A 9,010-nucleotide genomic window follows, 5' to 3' on the forward strand; every position below is an offset into this window, starting at 1 on the left:
CCTGTGAGTAACACAGAATCATGCCACTTTGCCCTGCCGGCATCGCTCTGAGCAGCAAGATAGCCTGTCCTAATGATCCTTGCTGGGTTTCCATGAAGAAGAATCATCATTACAATAATTAATAGAACTGTTGCTTGGGAAGAGTTGGGATACAATTTTAAGAGTAAAAAAAAGAAAATATCCTTTCTACATTTGGACATGCCAACAGTGGTTTTAAGTTTCTAGAATGTTGACCAGATGCTAAAAAGGCAAGTGGGGAAGAGAAAGCACTTCTGTGTATGGATTTGTTAATTTAATGTATGGATATTTTAAACTCTGTTAGATAGCAGCCTTTGGGAAATCCCCTGTTCGGTCCTGCTTTTCGACCTCTTTGCCTTTTCAGGGTAATCTTGTGGCGCAAGTGACAGCGTTAAAAGCTTTAGCCTTTTTACTCCTCCTCCTCCTCCCTGCTGCGAGCCCTGAGCTGTCTTCTATGCACTTCTGACCTGTCTGCTGTTGGGTCTGTCTGTGTTCTTTGTTCCTTGGGTGCAATAGCAGCTTCTCCGAGCATTCCATCTTTCTTTCAAGTTGTGTAAAGTTCACGTTTTTCTCTGAAGGTGTAGGGGGTGGGGGTGGGGGAAGTCAGCATGATTATATTTTAATGTAGAAAATGTGACCTGGATATAAAATGAAAATAAATATTAAATTAAACGAAAGTTACCTGTAGTGACTCTGTATCTTCTCATGAAAAGAGTAGTAGCAATGAGCAAGTATATAATAATAATGCACCTCTTTGATTCACGGTTTTGAGCATCATAACCAATATTGTGAACCAGGTCCTCTTGCAGGTCTATGTTTGGTATACCCGTCTGCCTTGTAGGTTGCCCTTTCAAGCTCTTTTCTATAATACCTCTTCTACTGTATTGTAGTTTGATTCAGGGTTAGGAGTCCCTAAGGTTATTATACCATTGTTTGTTGCAAAAATTCTCCAGATTTTGAGAGCCTATATGCCATGAATGAAAGAGGGTAATAAATAGAAAGTGAAAGACAGACTGAAGCAAGCAGAAACTTATTTCCAGTAAAATCTGAAACAGATTTCTAGTATATAAAGAAAACATAGTGGTTAAAGCACAAGAACATGGCATCATGGTGGCCTCCCACTTCTTTCCCCTCCTCAACTCAAAGCAGCATTCAGATGTGGAGGAGAGGCTCCATCAGGGCAAGAATAGGGAGACCTGCGCTCTGAGTCTGGTGCTGTCACTGAGCATGTGATCTTGCTAAGTCACTTAACAGATCTGTGTTCCTATTAGGGTTATTATATGGACTTGAGGTTTTGTATGTGAAACACTAGAACAGTGCCGGGTCAATGGTAGGTCCACAGTAGGCCACTTTTAATAGCAAAGCTTTATTAAGGCAGACTTAACTACTCTTAAATGATACTTGGAACTAGTTAGTTAAGTAGCGCTCTTGTTAGTTTGTTATCTTTTAGTGAAAACATTTTAATTAAAAGACCAGTTAAAGTTATGCTTTAATGTGGACTCTCACTATGATTGAATTTTTTAAAGAGAAAAAGTTTTCTTTGCAGTTGGCTTAGAGTATTTGGGAGGTCTCTTCAAAGTTCAGGCTAACTTAGCCATTAAGCATTTATTGCTTGAAGTTGACTGTCACTTCAGTCTGTAAGTTTTCGTGTAAGTGAAAAAATGTTTTCCGGCTAATAAATTCCTCACTGAGATGTTTTATTCTCAGCAGCTGTGGATGGTGTCTGATGTCTGGGGTGAACAAAGCACTGTCTGCTTTTGAAATTTTCTCTTATACCAGTAATGGAAAGTTAGCTTAGTCCAATATTAGGGAACAAAAGAAAATAGTTTCCTAGGCCTTACTGAAAATACAGTTTAAAGATGACAAGAAAAGCTCAGCAAGGCCATTTTTGAAGGACAGAGAACTTAACTACAAAGAGATGGGTTTGGGGGACTTCTCTAGTGGCTAAGACTCCATGCTTCCAATGCAGGGGGCCAGGGTTTGATCTCTAGTCAGGGAACTAGCTCCCACATGCTGCAGCAGATCCAATGCAGTCAAATAAATAAAGATATATAATAAAAATAAAATTGTTTTTTTAAATGAAAATCACATTCCTAACTCAGCTACCAACTGTAGATTTATTCCAAACTTTCTCCAGTCTGGAGTTGAATACCTGCCTAGCACTGAAGCAAATGATGTGGTGTCCTAGCCTGCATTTGCCCTGCAAAAGCAACAGGAAACCGATGTTGAGAGACAGAAATCTCGCTAGTGACTAATCAGTCATAGAGCTTTGTATCTTCGGCAAGAATGGCAAAACCTGACCAGAAAATGTGGTAAATGTTTTCAGACAGCTGGGCAACTTGGACATTGTTGATCCCCTCCTAATGAGTCTGCTATAGCTCCCTGTTGAGGAAAGAGCAGCCTCTGCCTGTGGCTGCCCTTGAGGCTGAAGACAGATGACTGGTGTTCAGTCGCTCAGTCATGTCTGACTCTTTGTGACCCCATGGGCTGCAGCACACCAGGCTTCCCTTCTTTCACCATCTCCCCAAGTCTGTTCATGCTCATGTCCACTGACTCAGTGATGCCATCCAACCATCTCATCCTCTGTTGTCCCCTTCTCCTCCTGCCCTCAATCTTTCCCAGCATCAGGGTCTTCCAGTGAGTCAGCTCTTCGCATCAGGAGGCCAAAGTATTAGGGCTTCAGCTTCAGCATCTCTCCTTTCAGTGAATATTCAAGGTTGATTTCCTTTAGGATATTCTGCTTAGGATATTCTTGGTCAGTCCCCTGGCAGACCTAACCTTGAGTGGAACACAAGGCAATTTGCTGTGATTAGTGGCAATAAGTAGTACACATATGACAGACCACTTTTCTCCAAACTCTACAGCATTTTATACATTTAAAAAATTTGTGACTTTTTCAGGGCCCTGCAAGAACAGCAGAACATGAGCTAGAACCTGCATCTTTAAAGAGTTTACAGCACTTTCTAGAGTGCTCTTCTAACAGCCACGTGTCACTCCATAACTGCAACAGGCATCCACAAATCTGGCCATTCTCTGGAAACTAGGACTTCGCCTAGTGGCTAAAGTTCCAGTATTTTATGGGACATAGTGGTGCTGTGGATATAAACAAAAGCCTTGATGGGCTCAGGACAGGAACCTTGGGGGTCACAACACAAGCTAAGCTCTTTGAGACAGCAGACTCAAAACGCTACGAGGTTACTTTTCAGTTCAGTTCAGTTGCTCAGTCATGTCCGACTCTTTACTACCCCATAGACTGCTGCACGCCAGGCTTCCCTGTCCATCACTAACTCCCGGGGTTTACTCAAACTCATGTCCATTGAGTCGGTGATGCCATCCAGCCATCTCATCCTCTGTCGTCCCCTTCTCCTCCTGCCTTCAATCTTTCCCAGCATCAGGGTCTTTTCAAACGAGTCACTTCTTTGCATCAGGTGGCCAAAGTATTGGAGTTTCAGCTTCAACATCAGTCCTTCCAATGAACACTCAGGACTGATCTCCTTTAGGATGGACTGGTTGGATCTCCTTGCAGCCCAAGGGACTCTCAAGAGTCTTCTCCAACACCACACTTCAAAAGCATCAATTCTTCAGTGCTCAGCTTTCTTTATAGTCCAACTCTCACATCCGTACATGACTACTGGAAAAATCGTAGCTTTGACTAGACAGAACTTTGTTGGCAAAGTAATGTCTCTATTTTTTATGCTGTCTAAGTTGGTCATAACTTTTCAAGCAGTTGTATTCTTCGTCCCACTAGAGGGCAGCAGCTCCTGAACCGTCGGGCACATGCAGACACTTCTTGCAGCAGAAGGGCAGCCAGGGTTCACTGAATCACATGGTGTTTTTTTGGAGCTGCACGTTAGCCTGGATGCCATAATGGAACACACTCTAATAAAAATAAACCAAAACCTCAAACCAAAACTTGTACAAACAGGCTTACACTGTAGAATGAGGAGATCTAGAAGGATCGTAAGGGTTTTCTTGTCCAACCCTCCTGATAACTAAAAGCCCTTTTAAGCCTCTGCAGTGGTAAGACCCAGCTTCTGGTGAGTCTGGAAGTGTCTCAGGAGGCAGTCCACTCCAGGGATGGACCTCTCTCATGGTTGTTATCTTCCTGAATCAAGGTAAAACTTGTCTCTCTGTAAGCCTTCCCAGATGACGCTAGTGGTAAAGAACCCACCTGCCAGTGCAGGAGACGTAAGAGACGTGAGTATGATCCCTGGGTCGGGAGGATCCCCTGGAGGAGGGCATGGGAACCCACTCCAGAGTTCTTGCCTGGAGAATCCTATGGGCAGAGGAGCCTGGCGGGCTGCAGTCCATGGGGTTGCAAAGAGTCGGACACGACTGAAGCTACATGGCACGCATGCGTAGGGTGACATAGTGGTGTCCTTGACCTTCCTCCCAGGGCCCTTGTGTGCGAAAACACACTACCGCTCTGAACATAGTTGCCACTTCTGTATCTTCAGTCTAAATATTTCTAGATCCCTCAACCATCTTTCACTTCATGGGTGACAGGATTACAAACCTAGGAAGCATGTTAAAAAGCAGAGACATCACTTTGCCTACAAAGGTCCGTATAGTCAAAGCTGTGGTTTTTCCAGTGGTCATGTGTGGATGTGAGAGTTGGACCATAAAGAAGGCTGAGCAGTGAAGAACTGGTGCTCTCAAACTGTGGTGTTGGAGAAGACTCTTGAGAGTCCCTTGGACTGCAAGGAGATCAAACCAGTCAATCCTAAAGGAACTCAACCCTGAATATTCATTGGAAGGACTAGTGCTGAAGCTGAGACTCCAACACTTTGGCCACCTGATGTGAAGTGCTGACTCACTGGAAAAGACCTTGATGCTGGAAAAGATTGAAGGCGGGAGGAGAAGAGGGTGACAGAGAATGAAATGATTGGATGACATCGTTGATTGAATGGACATAAGTTTGAGCAAGCTTTGGGAGATGGTGAAGGACAGGGAAGCCTGGTGTGCTACAGTCCATGGGATCACAAAGAGTCAGACATAACTGAGCGATTAAACAACAGCAATGAGGATTATTTATCCCTTCAGTAACTGACCCAGATCTAATATAAAACAGGGATCTTTGTGCTTCAGTTTTAGCTTTATGTTGTAGCTTTATGTCTGTAGATGGTCTCCAAAATGTAGAGGCCTAATCCGTGGAAATCGAGGAGTTGGAGTTGATCTTTAGTTGATCTTCAGTTGATCTCCTCAATTCTCACTGAGGCTAAGGTTCCTGGAAACCTCAGTATGCTCAAAGCTAAAACATTCTAATCTCTGGTTCTGTTATACTTTCCCCCATGATCTGCCACTCAGCAGCAATCAGGTGTAACCCAAGCACAAAGGACATTTCTTTAACAGTTTACTTAATAAATACATTACTCACTGTACAGATAAGACTCAAGTACAGATAAGTACAAACACATAAGAATCCCATAAACCTATCGCTCAGAAAAACTATGAACATTTTGTTCTACAGAATCCCTGAACAGTCATGCGTTTGCCAACTGTGGCTTTGCCCATCCATCTTTCTAAGCCAAAGCCCTTGGCAATTATGGCTTCTTTTTCCCACAGACTGGTATACTGACTGTGGGACTTAGGTCAAGAAGAGATGTGTTTAAGCTATAAATTTTCAATGTGTTGTGCTCAGTCACTTCAGTCATGTAAAGCTCTTTGTGACCCTATGGACTGTAGCCCACCAGGCTCCTCTGTCCTTGGGATTCTTCAGGCGAGAATACTGGAGTGGGTTGCTGTGTCCTCCTCGAGGGGATCTTCCCAACTACGGGATTGAATCCTCATCTCTTGCTTCTCCAGCATTGGCAGGTGGGTTCTTTACCACTAGCACCACCTGGGAAGCCCCTTAAATTCTCAATACATACACTTACAAAACAGTGAGCCACATGGTTTAATTAGAGTGCCATCAGAGTTAAAGCAACACAGATGATGGATCTTTCCAGCCTCCATGAAGGGAATTATGGTCCCCTAGCACTACTTCTCACAATGGTGTGATCACTCACCTAGAGCCAGACATCCTGGAATGTGAAGTCAAGTGGGCTTTAGGAAGCATCACTACGAACAAAGCTAGTGGAGGTGATGGAATACCAGTTGAGCTATTTGAAATCCTGAAAGATGATGCTGTGAAAGTTCTGCACTCAATATGCCAGCAAATTTGGAAAACTCAGCAGTGGCCACAGGACTGGAAAAGATCAGTTTTCATTCCAATCCCAAGGAAAGGCAATCCCAAAGAATGCTCAAACTACCGCACAATTGCACTCATCTCACATGCTATTAAAGTAATGCTTAAAATTCTCCAAGCCAGGCTTCAGCAATACGTGAACCATGAACATCCAGATGCTCAAGCTGGTTTTAGAAAAGGCAGAGGAACCAGAGATAAATTGCCAACATCCACTGGATCATCGAAAAAGCAAGAGAGTTCCAGAAAAACATCTATTTATGCTTTATTGACTATGCCAAAGCCTTTGCCTGTGTGGATCACAATAAACTGTGGGAAATTCTTCAAGAGGTGGGAAATTCTTCAAGAGATGGGAATACCAGACCACCTGACCTGCCTCTTGAGAAACCTGTATGCAGGTCAGAAAGCAGCAGTTAGAACTGGACATGGAACAACAGACTGGTTCCAAATAGGAAAAGGAGTACGTCAAGGCTGTATATTGTCACCCTGCTTATTTAACTTATATGCAAAGTACATCATGAGAAATGCTGGGCTGGAGGAAGCACAAGCTGGAATCAAGATTGCTGGGAGGAATATCAATAACTTCAGATATGCAGATGACACCACCCTTATGGCAGAAAGTGAAGAACTAAAGAGCCTGTTGAGGAAAGTGAAAGAGGAAAGTGAAAAAGTTGGCTTAAAATTCAACATTCAGAAAACTAAGATCATGGCATCCGGTCCCATCACTTCATGGCAAATAGATGGGGAAACAGTGGCTGACTTTATTTTTCTGGGCTCCAAAATCACTGCAGATGGTGATTGTAGCCATGAAATTAAAAGACACTTACTACCTGGAAAGAAAGTTATGACCAACCTAGACAGCATATTAAAAAGCAGGGACATTACCTTGTCAACAAAGGTCCGTCTAGTCAAGGCTGTAGTTTTTCCAGTGGTCATGTATGGATGTGAGAGTTGGATTATAAAGAAAGCTGAGCGCCAAAGAATTGATGCTTTTGAACTGTGGTGTTGGAGAAGACTCTTGAGAGTCCCTTGGACTGCAAGGAGATCCAACCAGTCCATCCTAAAGGAGATCAGTCCTGGGTGTTAACTAGAAGGACTGATGCTGAAGCTGAAACTCCAATACTTTGGTCACCTGATTCGAAGAGCTGACTCATTTGAAAAGACCCTGATGCTGGGAGGGCTTAGGGGCGGGAGGAGAAGGGGACGACAGAGGATGAGATGGTTGGATGGCATCACCGACTCGATGGACATGGGTTTGGGTGGACTCCGGGAGTTGGTGATGGACAGGGAGGCCTGGCGTGCTGTGGTTTATGAGGTTGCAAAGAGTCGGACATGACTGAGCAACTGAACTGAACTGAGCACTACTTCTCAGGCTTCCTAAGGGCTTCAACAACCTGTGAAAACATCAAGCAGTTATTTGCGTTTTTGTCAAGGATTCTGAAAGATACAAGAACACGGGTGTGAAAGATGTTTTAAGCCAGTAAGGGCTGGTATGAAGAAATGTAATCACAGGAGTTTTCTGGTGGCCTAGTGGTTAGGATTCTAGGCTTTCATTGCCATGGCCTGGGTTCCACCCCTGGTCAGGGAACTGAGATTCTGCAAGCCAAATGGTGAAGCAAAAAAAAAAGGAGAGAAATATAATTATAGCTTACTTCTACATACCATGCTTTCCAGGAGAATCTGTTTGACAAATCATTACCTGAAGCAGGAACACTGAAGGTCTGGCAGAAGAATGGTTATTATGACTGTGTGCATTTTTCCAAAAACAACAACTTTATTGAGATTTCATTCACATAACATACAATTCATCCATTTAAAGTATGCCTTTCAGTTTTTTGGTTTTTTTTTAGTATAGTTATGGAGTTGTGCAACTGGCCCTACAATCAATTTTAAAACATTTTGATATTCACCCTCTCCCCAAAAATAACAAATCCTGTACCCATCAGAAGTTATTTCCCATTTCCCCCAAGCGTGTTAGTCCTAGGCAACCACTAACTTCTCTGTCCTTGTGGTTTTGCCTATTCTGGACATTTCACATAGATGGAATCTGCTTTCACTTAGCCTGATGTTTTCAAGGCTTGTCCACATGGCAGAGTACATATGTCAGTGCTGCTCTCTCAATTCATCCCACTCTCTCCTCCCCCCCACCCCAGCCCCCCATGTCCACAAGCCTGTTCTTTACGTCTTCATCTCCATTCCTGCCCTGGAAATAGGTTAATCTGTACCACTGGACTTGCCAGGTGGCTCTCGTGGTAAAGAACCCACCTGCCAATGCAGGAAACATAAGACATGTGGGTTCGATCCCTGGGTCAGGACGATCCCTTGGAGACGGGCACAACAACCCATTCCAGTATTCTTGCCTGGAGAATCCCATGGACAGAGGATCCTTTTGGGCTGCAGTCCATCCATAGGATTGCATAGTGTAGGACACGACTGAAGTGACTTAGCATACACGCGCATACCATTGTTAAGTTGTCAAGAAATTCCTAACCTTTTCCACCTTTCATTTCTTTTGATAATCCAGAGCCTGTGCTTTGCAAAGGTAGGGTTATTTCCAGGTCCCCACCTGGTGGGAAAAGAGAACCACGTGATATCTAATCCCAAGGGCTCAGACTTGACCTCAGCTGTGTGCTGGGCTTGTGCCCAGCATCCCTCTTAAGACTTCGTCCTTCCCGTCTTGCTTATGTAATGATGGACATTTTTTGCCCTTCATAAATTATCAGACAAAACTCTAGAGGATGTCGTTCTAGGATTCTATGACAGCAACAGAATTTTCACACAATGGGTGAACCATTTTACTCAGGGAAA

Source organism: Muntiacus reevesi, chromosome 10, assembly GCF_963930625.1.
Source record: "Muntiacus reevesi chromosome 10, mMunRee1.1, whole genome shotgun sequence".
NCBI lineage: Eukaryota > Metazoa > Chordata > Mammalia > Artiodactyla > Cervidae > Muntiacus > Muntiacus reevesi.